At 51.9% G+C, this 13603-nt stretch overlaps 2 non-coding genes and 2 pseudogenes across 2 annotated transcripts; all 4 read right to left on the minus strand.

Annotated features, from left to right (window-relative positions):
• Positions 1–513: 513 nt before the first annotated feature.
• On the minus strand, positions 514–714 carry LOC141179859 (U2 spliceosomal RNA; annotated as a pseudogene).
• Positions 715–7093: 6379 nt separating this feature from the next.
• On the minus strand, positions 7094–7284 carry LOC141179436 (U2 spliceosomal RNA). The gene has a single exon (XR_012255451.1). It is a non-coding gene; the product is annotated as a U2 spliceosomal RNA (small nuclear RNA).
• A 1115-nt stretch (positions 7285–8399) lies between these two features.
• LOC141178940 (U2 spliceosomal RNA) lies at positions 8400–8590 on the minus strand. The gene has a single exon (XR_012255000.1). It is a non-coding gene; the product is annotated as a U2 spliceosomal RNA (small nuclear RNA).
• Positions 8591–9705: 1115 nt separating this feature from the next.
• LOC141179790 (U2 spliceosomal RNA) lies at positions 9706–9906 on the minus strand (annotated as a pseudogene).
• Positions 9907–13603: the final 3697 nt, after the last annotated feature.

A 13603-nucleotide genomic window follows, 5' to 3' on the forward strand; every position in this document is an offset into this window, starting at 1 on the left:
GTGTTCCAGCAGAAGGAGACAACGTTTCAGAAAAGGCATTGTAGCAAACCAAAAAAGAAATTTTAAGCGCAGCAGAGTAACCAGCGCACATACCTGTTAGCTCAGGTGAGTTTAAAAGGCTGCTGTTGATAACAAGGGCATTTGCTAAATAGATGGTGTGTGTGCAACAATATACTGAAAGGTCAATTATATTGTGCAGCTTATCTCACCACGTGTAGTTATTTAGGTGAAAGCTCCAAAATGCTTGCCTAATATGTCTGTTTATCCAAAAGGAAGTAAAAAGGGAGAGCTAGAAAGATAGCATTGCATCACATTACATGGCAATGCAATGCACAGTTGCTGAAGTTGAACCAAAATGAGCTTGTAATCTGGCTTCTGCAACTTTGAACATGAAAAATCCAATGAGGAGAAGAAAAGCAAAGCCAAAGAGTCCATCCCAAAATCCGACAAACAAGCAAAATGAACAAAAAACATTGAATTCAATTCTTTCTGATTTTAGAAACTGCATTAAAGAAGGGGTGCACCGGTCCTGGAGATACTGCAATACCAGGTCAATGCGTGGAGTGGACAGAGCATGCTCTTTTTCCATCTCCCTGTTCTAAAAATCCATTTAATATATGGTCCCCAGATAGGGGACGTATCAGATATTAAACTGATAAGAACAGATTTTTTTTTTTTTTGATTGAATATATCTTTTATTAGCACAAAAAATAAGTTAACAGACAGTGTACAGTGCCGCAGCCCAGTACACACAGAATTCTACATCATATTTACATAGCATGAGGATACGACGCACTAACTAGACACATCACACCCCTATGCTACACAAAACACTCAATCTGAAAGAAAAAGCATGTCAATCAATACAGTACGACGAACCGTGATAAGGGATAGGGATTGGGAAAAAGGGGATGGGGAGGGGAAAATCACAGGCCCGAAGCTTTATTGAAAGACAAGACACATAAGGGGAGAGGGGGAGGAGGGGTTTAGTCCTCATCCTCGTCCTCCGGACCGTCCATGATGGAATAGTCTCTGAGCAGGCTGTGGATCAGCCTGCGGCAGTCCTGGATGGACATCCTCTCCCTCCTCAAGATGAGCCGGTTCCTGGCGACCCAAATGGCATCCTTGAAGCAGTTCATAAGGCGCCAAGCCTCCTGGATGGCTCCGACGGTATGAACCCCAGGGAATAGTCCATAAAGCACAGAATGGTGCGATAGGCTCGCCCTGGGGACAGAGTTCCTCAGGTCGTCCTCAAGTGCAGTCAATAGGCGCTGTGCAAATCCGCAGTCCCAAAAAGTGTGCAAAGATGTTTCCTCCACGAAGGGGCACCTTGGGCAGTACCGGGTCTTGCACAGGTTCCGGGCATGCATGAATGACCGGACGGGCAGTCCGCCCTGAATCGCCATCCACGACAAGTCCTTGTGCCCGTTGGTCAGCCTGTCAGACGACACATTTGTCCACACAGTCTCCAGCGTGTCCTGGTGAAGTCCTGTGATGTTCTCCACGTCATCCTTGGCTCTGATTAGCTTGTGGATAGTTTTGGGCTTCCACAAGTCGGGCTTGAGTCCCTCCAGTTGATGCTCCCCCACAAATCGAACGACGTCTCCGTAGAACCATGGCGTCGTCAAGTTGTAGGGGAAGGAGCTGTCCCACTTGTCCCAGCCGAGTCGCCTCCAAAGAGGAAGCAGGAAGAAGTGAGACATGGACCTGCCCGCGGAGCCATTCTTGACTTGCAAAGTCCGGCGGACACAATCACACACAAAAGAGGATCGCAGGAGGGTGGGGATATCTGGAACGCCCTTCCCACCCTTGCGAGGCTCCTTGTACATGACGGCCCGCCTGACTCTGTCCATCTTGGATCCCCAGACAAAGTGAAACACTGTCTTGGTAATGGCCCTGCACACAGTGACGTGTGGGGGCCAGGCCTGTGCCGTGTACTGCAAGACGGGCAGGACCTCATTACGCAGGACGAGTGCCTTACCCTCACAAGTGAGGTGTCTGGGGCTCCAGAGTCCGATCCGTTGCTTCACCTTGGCCAAGCGTTCTTGCCAGGACTTGAGGGCCGCTCCTTCCTTCCCGAACCAGACTCCCAGCACCTTGAGGAAATCCGGTTGAATGTTGAAGGGGAAGGGGGCAGAGGAGGCCGGCTGCCAATCCCCGAAGAGCATGGCTTCCGACTTCCTGCAGTTGACTTTGGCCCCTGAAGCCCGGCCGAACCTCTCACACGTCTGGACGAGGGCGTCGACTGAACCACGATCAGCGCAGAAGACGGTGACGTCGTCCATGTAGAGCGAGCACTTGACCTCGTGTCGTCCCGGACCCGGTGCGGTGATCCCTCTGATCTCTCCATTCTGCCGGATAGCCTCTGCGAAGAGTTCTATAACACAAACAAAAAGAAGAGGTGATAGAGGGCAGCCTTGTCTGACCCCAGAGAGGACAGGGAAGGGGTCAGTCTTCCAGCCGTTCACCAACACCGAGCTGTGGATATCAAAATACATCAGACGGACATACGAACAAAACATGTTACCCAAACCTAACCGGTGCAGAGCTCGGCCCATGAACTCGTGGGAAACCCGGTCGAAGGCCTTCTCCTGATCCAAGGAGACCAGGGCCGCGTGTGCGCGGCGGACCTTGATGTACTCGACCGTGTCCCGCACGAGAGCGAGGCTGTCTGCGATGCGACGTCCAGGGATGCCGCAGGTCTGGTCCGGGTGGATGATCCGTCCGATGACCGTCTTAAGTCGTGTCGCCATCGTCTTGGCCAGGATCTTGTAGTCCACGTTGAGCAGAGTGATGGGACGCCAATTCCTCAGGTCGCACCTCTCTCCCTTCCGCTTGTACAGGATCGTGACCATTCCTTCCCTCAAAGATGGAGGCATTCTACCCTCCACCACCATCTCCTCGTACAGGTCCAACAGGTCCGGACAGATGAGGTCTCCCAGCGCTACATAGAGCTCCGCTGGAAGACCATCACTGCCCGGGGTCCTGCCGGTCCTAAAGGATTTAGCGGCAGAGAGCAATTCGCCCACCATCAGAGGTTTGTCCAAGGCTGCCGTGCCTGCAGGATCAAGATGGTTAGTGATACCTGACAGGAACTTATCAGCAGCGTCGGGGTCGGTAGTCTTGCGGGAGTAGAGTTCGCTGTAGAAGTCGCTGACGACCCTCATCACGTCCTCCTTCCCACGTCGCATGTTTCCGCTCTCGTCTCGCAGCTCGTTCAGGGGCGTGTGACCGGCATGAAGTTTCCTGAAAAAGAATGAGTTACATTTCTCACCCTTCTCCAGATTCTCCACTTTGGAACGGAAGACGATTCGCTTGGACTCCTCCTCAAAGTGCCTTTTCAGGCTCTTCTTGGTCTCCTCCAGCTCCTCCCTCACGTCCCAGCCGCAGTGAAGAAGGTCCTGCAGCGACCGCAGCTCGCGCTGCAGCCCTCTGAAGTCCCTCCTCTTCTCACACGCCTGTTGTCGACCCTTGGCCTGAAAGAAACAGCGAAACTCAAGTTTAACATATTCCCACCAATCAGAGACTGTTTGGAAGCTACCCTTGTAGGACTGCCACATTGCGTAGGCTGCTCTCAGCTCCTCCACGACTTCATCCTGAGCCAGCAGAGCACAATTCAGCTTCCAGGAGCCGGGGCCGGACGGAAAACCGTCGCCGAGGACACCTTGTAAGTGAATGGCTCTGTGGTCGGAGAAGAAGCAGGAGACCATCGAGTGCCTACTCTGCCTGACTGCCCGAGAGGTGAACACAAAGTCAATCCTGGAGCGGAGTGAGCCATCGGGTCGGCTCCACGAATAGTTCGTGAAGCCTCTCCCCATGGAGCCCACCACGTCCTGAAGAGAGGCCTCGGTTACCATCTCGATGAGCAGCTTGGACGTGATGTCCAACTTGGCAGATGTGCCAGAACTACGACCATCCTCCTCGATGGGGCAGTTGAAATCCCCGGCCATCACTAAGGTCCTGGTGGTGGCAAGCTGAAGCCGCAGGGTCTGGAAAAGCTCCAAACGCTCATTCTTCAGTGGGGACGCATACACGTTGATGAACCTGACAGGTTCTCCCGCCCAGTTGCCATCTACAACAAGAGCCCTGCCGCAGATGAGCTCCTGGACGGACTCAAGCGTGAATGCGCCCCCCCTGATCAGAATTGCGACCCCCGCAGACTTGCAGTCACCCCCACCGGACCAGTAGGATGGACCGTGGGACCACTCCCTGGCCAGATGTTTGAAGGACCTAGAGGAGGGAAGGGAACATTCCTGCAACATATAAACATCACACAACTGGGAAGTAAGGAAGGCATAAATAGTCTGACGTCTGAACTTGTCCTTGATGCTCCTGACATTAATGGAAAATAAGTTAATATTAGCCATCATGTAGGGAAAAAAGAAAAAGTTAGCGCAGGCAATACACCTTAGTTACCACTCCGGTCGGGTGGTCCCTCGTCGGTGTTGACTGCTGGTGACGGGATCACCAGCAGGCCCTCTTCCTCCATCTGGTCAAGCAGCACGGCCTCGATCTCGGCGACCACCAGTTCCTCCTCTTCTGGCTCGGCCACCAGGGTCTCAACCATGTGCTCCATCTCTTCTGGCTCAGGGAGGGTATCCTCCTTTTCGCCTACGAAATCCAGAATCTTCTTTTTGGAGGATTCAGTAGCAGGGCTGTCCTCCACCTTCCTCTTTCCCCGGGTTGGAACTGGGGAGACAAGAAGGGGAAAATCCTCCTCGGAATAGATAGCGGCGGGTGGAGGAAAGGTTAATTCCACCGCTACCATGGTCTGGGGAGGGAGAGTGGCTGCCGGGGCAGGGGAAAGGACACCTGCTGAGGAGTAGGGGAAGGAGGAAGAGGAAGTGGAATCCTCAGCAGGGGTGGCCGGGGTGGGGGGGGATTGGACGGGGGTGGCAGGGGGAGGGATCGAGAGAGGGGTGACAGAACTCTTACCCTCCTTTGACTTTTTCTTCTGCTTCGGAGCTGCTGGGACCGTCGCTGGGGCTTTGGCCACCGACTCCTTGACCGCTTTGGCCTTGGTCGTCTCGGCCTTGGCCGCTGGGGCCTTGGTCGTCGCGTCCTTGACCTTCACAGGCCTGGTCATCGGGGCCTTGTCCTCCGTAGCTGGGGTCGTCGCAACCACCGATGCCCAGGATCTCTCACGCTTGGGGCAATCCTTGTACAGATGAGCCGCCAGCCCACACAGGTTGCAGGACGTCTTCTTCGGGCAGTCCTTCGAGCTGTGTCCCGTCACTCGACAAATCCTGCAGGCATCCTCCTTGCAGTCCTTCATCTCGTGGCCGTTCTTGCCGCATCTCCTGCAGTTCCGCGGCATGTCCGGGTAATAGATGAGGCCGTAGGAGTTGCCCAGGGAGAATGTCGGGGGCAGGTGCCGAAGTCCGTCTGAGTACGCCAGGTCCCTGTGAAGTCTAACGGTCACCGACCACTTACCTGTCCAGAAGCCGAGTCCATTCAGGATGTGAGAAGGTTCCTTCACAACCAAACAGAAGCGTCTCAGGAAGGTACAGATGTCTTGGCCTGGGGTGTGCGGGTTGCGCATGGAGACCGTGATCCTCCTTTCGTCCCTCTGGATAGGGCAGCTACCTGTAAAGGCAGAGAAAGAATTATCTGGTCCTTTTGCGCTTACCATTTCCCAGAACCTCCTGCAGGTGTTCACAGTGGCGAAGGTGACGAAGAAGATCCCCGTCAAGAAGGTCTGGATGCTGAGGGTGTCCGACCTGGAGAAGCCTCGATCCAGCAGCATCTTCTGGCAGAACACGTCCGAGGACATGTCCGGCACCCTCCCATCCACTTCCTTCAGCTTCAGGGCCACCGTCTGCCGCATCCATGGCTCCAGGGCTGGAGCTTCGTGGCGGGGCTTCTGGGGTCCCTTCTGCTGGCCAGTCGTGGAGGCAGAGTCCTTGGGGTCAGAATCGGCTCCTGGCTGGGCCCTCCTGGCTGTCCCCTGCTCCAGGCTCTTCTTTTCGGCCTTCCTACTACACTTGATCTTAGCCAAAAGGCCGAGAAGCGATAACCAGAATTGGTTTCAAACTACGGAGCCACCCAAGGATCCTGAAAAGTCCATTTGTGGAGATGAGCTCCTGGACTCCCGTTAAGAAGACATGTTGTCAACCTCTAGATCCCTTACATGCCTGCACTTTTCGGCTTGCTGCTGCTGCAATCCACGCGTTTTAGATCTGCATAACTCCACCTCTTTAAACACAGCACCTTCACCCCCTGCTGTTCCCACCCGCCTCAACACCGTTGGAAGGGAGGAGAACCAATTAAGGCGGGGGGTGGGGTGGAACGAGCAGCTGTCTACCCTTAGCAGGAGGGCTCCTGATTACATACCTCTCCTGCTGCTGCTGCTGCTGGCTGTCCAGCAGCAGACTGAAGGTGGCTGCTGCTGTGCACAGGTATATAAAGGCTCAGAGCCTATTATGACACGCGCAGCCAGCGTTCCATTGCCACATTCCATCTACTGCAGGCAGGATACCTGGCTGGCTGAATGTCGCTGAGAAGCTCACAGAGACCGCCATAAGCAACAGTTTAACAGAATGCCACAGACTAATCAACCAAACTTTTTGGGTTGGGTTCTCTTTTATAGTCTGCAGGCATTAAATGAAAGAAGTCAGTGTTCCAGCAGAAGGAGACAACGTTTCAGAAAAGGCATTGTAGCAAACCAAAAAAGAAATTTTAAGCGCAGCAGAGTAACCAGCGCACATACCTGTTAGCTCAGGTGAGTTTAAAAGGTGTGTGTGCAACAATATACTGAAAGGTCAATTATATTGTGCAGCTTATCTCACCACCTGTAGTTATTTAGGTGAAAGCTCCAAAATGCTTGCCTAATATGTCTGTTTATCCAAAAGGAAGTAAAAAGGGAGATCTAGAAAGATAGCATTGCATCACATTACATGGCAATGCAATGCACAGTTGCTGAAGTTGAACCAAAATGAGCTTGTAATCTGGCTTCTGCAACTTTGAACATGAAAAAATCCAATGAGGAGAAGAAAAGCAAAGCCAAAGAGTCCATCCCAAAATCCGACAAACAAGCAAAATGAACAAAAAACATTGAATTCAATTCTTTCTGATTTTAGAAACTGCATTAAAGAAGGGGTGCACCGGTCCTGGAGATACTGCAATACCAGGTCAATGCGTGGAGTGGACAGAGCAAGCTCTTTTTCCATCTCCCTGTTCTAAAAATCCATTTAATATATGGTCCCCAGATAGGGGACGTATCAGATATTAAACTGATAAGAACAGATACTACACTTGATCTTGGCCAAAAGGCCGAGAAGCGATAACCAGAATTGGTTTCAAACTACGGAGCCACCCAAGGATCCTGAAAAGTCCATTTGTGGAGATGAGCTCCTGGACTCCCGTTAAGAAGACATGTTGTCAACCTCTAGATCCCTTACATGCCTGCACTTTTCGGCTTGCTGCTGCTGCAATCCACGCGTTTTAGATCTGCATAACTCCACCTCTTTAAACACAGCACCTTCACCCCCTGCTGTTCCCACCCGCCTCAACACCGTTGGAAGGGAGGAGAACCAATTAAGGCGGGGGGTGGGGTGGAACGAGCAGCTGTCTACCCTTAGCAGGAGGGCTCCTGATTACATACCTCTCCTGCTGCTGCTGCTGCTGGCTGTCCAGCAGCAGACTGAAGGTGGCTGCTGCTGTGCACAGGTATATAAAGGCTCAGAGCCTATTATGACACGCGCAGCCAGCGTTCCATTGCCACATTCCATCTACTGCAGGCAGGATACCTGGCTGGCTGAATGTCGCTGAGAAGCTCACAGAGACCGCCATAAGCAACAGTTTAACAGAATGCCACAGACTAATCAACCAAACTTTTTGGGTTGGGTTCTCTTTTATAGTCTGCAGGCATTAAATGAAAGAAGTCAGTGTTCCAGCAGAAGGAGACAACGTTTCAGAAAAGGCATTGTAGCAAACCAAAAAAGAAATTTTAAGCGCAGCAGAGTAACCAGCGCACATACCTGTTAGCTCAGGTGAGTTTAAAAGGCTGCTGTTGATAACAAGGGCATTTGCTAAATAGATGGTGTGTGTGCAACAATATACTGAAAGGTCAATTATATTGTGCAGCTTATCTCACCACCTGTAGTTATTTAGGTGAAAGCTCCAAAATGCTTGCCTAATATGTCTGTTTATCCAAAAGGAAGTAAAAAGGGAGAGCTAGAAAGATAGCATTGCATCACATTACATGGCAATGCAATGCACAGTTGCTGAAGTTGAACCAAAATGAGCTTGTAATCTGGCTTCTGCAACTTTGAACATGAAAAATCCAATGAGGAGAAGAAAAGCAAAGCCAAAGAGTCCATCCCAAAATCCGACAAACAAGCAAAATGAACAAAAAACATTGAATTCAATTCTTTCTGATTTTAGAAACTGCATTAAAGAAGGGGTGCACCGGTCCTGGAGATACTGCAATACCAGGTCAATGCGTGGAGTGGACAGAGCAAGCTCTTTTTCCATCTCCCTGTTCTAAAAATCCATTTAATATATGGTCCCCAGATAGGGGACGTATCAGATATTAAACTGATAAGAACAGATACTACACTTGATCTTAGCCAAAAGGCCGAGAAGCGATAACCAGAATTGGTTTCAAACTACGGAGCCACCCAAGGATCCTGAAAAGTCCATTTGTGGAGATGAGCTCCTGGACTCCCGTTAAGAAGACATGTTGTCAACCTCTAGATCCCTTACATGCCTGCACTTTTCGGCTTGCTGCTGCTGCAATCCACGCGTTTTAGATCTGCATAACTCCACCTCTTTAAACACAGCACTTTCATCCCCTGCTGTTCCCACCCGCCTCAACACCGTTGGAAGGGAGGAGAACCAATTAAGGCGGGGGGTGGGGTGGAACGAGCAGCTGTCTACCCTTAGCAGGAGGGCTCCTGATTACATACCTCTCCTGCTGCTGCTGCTGCTGGCTGTCCAGCAGCAGACTGAAGGTGGCTGCTGCTGTGCACAGGTATATAAAGGCTCAGAGCCTATTATGACACGCGCAGCCAGCGTTCCATTGCCACATTCCATCTACTGCAGGCAGGATACCTGGCTGGCTGAATGTCGCTGAGAAGCTCACAGAGACCGCCATAAGCAACAGTTTAACAGAATGCCACAGACTAATCAACCAAACTTTTTGGGTTGGGTTCTGTTTTATAGTCTGCAGGCATTAAATGAAAGAAGTCAGTGTTCCAGCAGAAGGAGACAACGTTTCAGAAAAGGCATTGTAGCAAACCAAAAAAGAAATTTTAAGCGCAGCAGAGTAACCAGCGCACATACCTGTTAGCTCAGGTGAGTTTAAAAGGCTGCTGTTGATAACAAGGGCATTTGCTAAATAGATGGTGTGTGTGCAACAATATACTGAAAGGTCAATTATATTGTGCAGCTTATCTCACCACGTGTAGTTATTTAGGTGAAAGCTCCAAAATGCTTGCCTAATATGTCTGTTTATCCAAAAGGAAGTAAAAAGGGAGAGCTAGAAAGATAGCATTGCATCACATTACATGGCAATGCAATGCACAGTTGCTGAAGTTGAACCAAAATGAGCTTGTAATCTGGCTTCTGCAACTTTGAACATGAAAAATCCAATGAGGAGAAGAAAAGCAAAGCCAAAGAGTCCATCCCAAAATCCGACAAACAAGCAAAATGAACAAAAAACATTGAATTCAATTCTTTCTGATTTTAGAAACTGCATTAAAGAAGGGGTGCACCGGTCCTGGAGATACTGCAATACCAGGTCAATGCATGGAGTGGACAGAGCAAGCTCTTTTTCCATCTCCCTGTTCTAAAAATCCATTTAATATATGGTCCCCAGATAGGGGACGTATCAGATATTAAACTGATAAGAACAGATTTTTTTTTTTTTTGATTGAATATATCTTTTATTAGCACAAAAAATAAGTTAACAGACAGTGTACAGTGCCGCAGCCCAGTACACACAGAATTCTACATCATATTTACATAGCATGAGGATACGACGCACTAACTAGACACATCACACCCCTATGCTACACAAAACACTCAATCTGAAAGAAAAAGCATGTCAATCAATACAGTACGACGAACCGTGATAAGGGATAGGGATTGGGAAAAAGGGGATGGGGAGGGGAAAATCACAGGCCCGAAGCTTTATTGAAAGACAAGACACATAAGGGGAGAGGGGGAGGAGGGGTTTAGTCCTCATCCTCGTCCTCCGGACCGTCCATGATGGAATAGTCTCTGAGCAGGCTGTGGATCAGCCTGCGGCAGTCCTGGATGGACATCCTCTCCCTCCTCAAGATGAGCCGGTTCCTGGCGACCCAAACGGCATCCTTGAAGCAGTTCATAAGGCGCCAAGCCTCCTGGATGGCTCCGACGGTATGAACCCCAGGGAATAGTCCATAAAGCACAGAATGGTGCGATAGGCTCGCCCTGGGGACAGAGTTCCTCAGGTCGTCCTCAAGTGCAGTCAATAGGCGCTGTGCAAATCCGCAGTCCCAAAAAGTGTGCAAAGATGTTTCCTCCACGAAGGGGCACCTTGGGCAGTACCGGGTCTTGCACAGGTTCCGGGCATGCATGAATGACCGGACGGGCAGTCCGCCCTGAATCGCCATCCACGACAAGTCCTTGTGCCCGTTGGTCAGCCTGTCAGACGACACATTTGTCCACACAGTCTCCAGCGTGTCCTGGTGAAGTCCTGTGATGTTCTCCACGTCATCCTTGGCTCTGATTAGCTTGTGGATAGTTTTGGGCTTCCACAAGTCGGGCTTGAGTCCCTCCAGTTGATGCTCCCCCACAAATCGAACGACGTCTCCATAGAACCATGGCGTCGTCCAGTTGTAGGGGAAGGAGCTGTCCCACTTGTCCCAGCCGAGTCGCCTCCAAAGAGGAAGCAGGAAGAAGTGAGACATGGACCTGCCCGCGGAGCCATTCTTGACTTGCAAAGTCCGGCGGACACAATCACACACAAAAGAGGATCGCAGGAGGGTGGGGATATCTGGAACGCCCTTCCCACCCTTGCGAGGCTCCTTGTACATGACGGCCCGCCTGACTCTGTCCATCTTGGATCCCCAGACAAAGTGAAACACTGTCTTGGTAATGGCCCTGCACACAGTGACGTGTGGGGGCCAGGCCTGTGCCGTGTACTGCAAGACGGGCAGGACCTCATTACGCAGGACGAGTGCCTTACCCTCACAAGTGAGGTGTCTGGGGCTCCAGAGTCCGATCCGTTGCTTCACCTTGGCCAAGCGTTCTTGCCAGGACTTGAGGGCCGCTCCTTCCTTCCCGAACCAGACTCCCAGCACCTTGAGGAAATCCGGTTGAATGTTGAAGGGGAAGGGGGCGGAGGAGGCCGGCTGCCAATCCCCGAAGAGCATGGCTTCCGACTTCCTGCAGTTGACTTTGGCCCCTGAAGCCCGGCCGAACCTCTCACACGTCTGGACGAGGGCGTCGACTGAACCACGATCAGCGCAGAAGACGGTGACGTCGTCCATGTAGAGCGAGCACTTGACCTCGTGTCGTCCCGGACCCGGTGCGGTGATCCCTCTGATCTCTCCATTCTGCCGGATAGCCTCTGCGAAGAGTTCTATAACACAAACAAAAAGAAGAGGTGATAGAGGGCAGCCTTGTCTGACCCCAGAGAGGACAGGGAAGGGGTCAGTCTTCCAGCCGTTCACCAACACCGAGCTGTGGATATCAAAATACATCAGACGGACATACGAACAAAACATGTTACCCAAACCTAACCGGTGCAGAGCTCGGCCCATGAACTCGTGGGAAACCCGGTCGAAGGCCTTCTCCTGATCCAAGGAGACCAGGGCCGCGTGTGCGCGGCGGACCTTGATGTACTCGACCGTGTCCCGCACGAGAGCGAGGCTGTCTGCGATGCGACATCCAGGGATGCCGCAGGTCTGGTCCGGGTGGATGATCCGTCCGATGACCGTCTTAAGTCGTGTCGCCATCGTCTTGGCCAGGATCTTGTAGTCCACGTTGAGCAGAGTGATGGGACGCCAATTCCTCAGGTCGCACCTCTCTCCCTTCCGCTTGTACAGGATCGTGACCATTCCTTCCCTCAAAGATGGAGGCATTCTACCCTCCACCACCATCTCCTCGTACAGGTCCAACAGGTCCGGACAGATGAGGTCTCCCAGCGCTACATAGAGCTCCGCTGGAAGACCATCACTGCCCGGGGTCCTGCCGGTCCTAAAGGATTTAGCGGCAGAGAGCAATTCGCCCACCATCAGAGGTTTGTCCAAGGCTGCCGTGCCTGCAGGATCAAGATGGTTAGTGATACCTGACAGGAACTTATCAGCAGCGTCGGGGTCGGTAGTCTTGTGGGAGTAGAGTTCGCTGTAGAAGTCGCTGACGACCCTCATCACGTCCTCCTTCCCACGTCGCATGTTTCCGCTCTCGTCTCGCAGCTCGTTCAGGGGCGTGTGACCGGCATGAAGTTTCCTGAAAAAGAATGAGTTACATTTCTCACCCTTCTCCAGATTCTCCACTTTGGAACGGAAGACGATTCGCTTGGACTCCTCCTCAAAGTGCCTTTTCAGGCTCTTCTTGGTCTCCTCCAGCTCCTCCCTCACGTCCCAGCCGCAGTGAAGAAGGTCCTGCAGCGACCGCAGCTCGCGCTGCAGCCCTCTGAAGTCCCTCCTCTTCTCACACGCCTGTTGTCGACCCTTGGCCTGAAAGAAACAGCGAAACTCAAGTTTAACATATTCCCACCAATCAGAGACTGTTTGGAAGCTACCCTTGTAGGACTGCCACATTGCGTAGGCTGCTCTCAGCTCCTCCACGACTTCATCCTGAGCCAGCAGAGCACAATTCAGCTTCCAGGAGCCGGGGCCGGACGGAAAACCGTCGCCGAGGACACCTTGTAAGTGAATGGCTCTGTGGTCGGAGAAGAAGCAGGAGACCATCGAGTGCCTACTCTGCCTGACTGCCCGAGAGGTGAACACAAAGTCAATCCTGGAGCGGAGTGAGCCATCGGGTCGGCTCCACGAATAGTTCGTGGAGCCTCTCCCCATGGAGCCCACCACGTCCTGAAGAGAGGCCTCGGTTACCATCTCGATGAGCAGCTTGGACGTGATGTCCAACTTGGCAGATGTGCCAGAACTACGACCATCCTCCTCGATGGGGCAGTTGAAATCCCCGGCCATCACTAAGGTCCTGGTGGTGGCAAGCTGAAGCCGCAGGGTCTGGAAAAGCTCCAAACGCTCATTCTTCAGTGGGGACGCATACACGTTGATGAACCTGACAGGTTCTCCCGCCCAGTTGCCATCTACAACAAGAGCCCTGCCGCAGATGAGCTCCTGGACGGACTCAAGCGTGAATGCGCCCCCCCTGATCAGAATTGCGACCCCCGCAGACTTGCAATCACCCCCACCGGACCAGTAGGATGGACCGTGGGACCACTCCCTGGCCAGATGTTTGAAGGACCTAGAGGAGGGAAGGGAACATTCCTGCAACATATAAACATCACACAACTGGGAAGTAAGGAAGGCATAAATAGTCTGACGTCTGAACTTGTCCTTGATGCTCCTGACATTAATGGAAAATAAGTTAATATTAGCCATCATGTAGGGAAAAAAGAAAAAGTTAGCGCAGGCAATACACCTTA

The sequence above is a fragment of the Phyllobates terribilis genome, unplaced genomic scaffold (genome assembly GCF_046119375.1).
Source record: "Phyllobates terribilis strain yellow unplaced genomic scaffold, ASM4611937v1 Scaffold_30__1_contigs__length_15301838, whole genome shotgun sequence".
NCBI classification, from domain to species: domain Eukaryota; kingdom Metazoa; phylum Chordata; class Amphibia; order Anura; family Dendrobatidae; genus Phyllobates; species Phyllobates terribilis.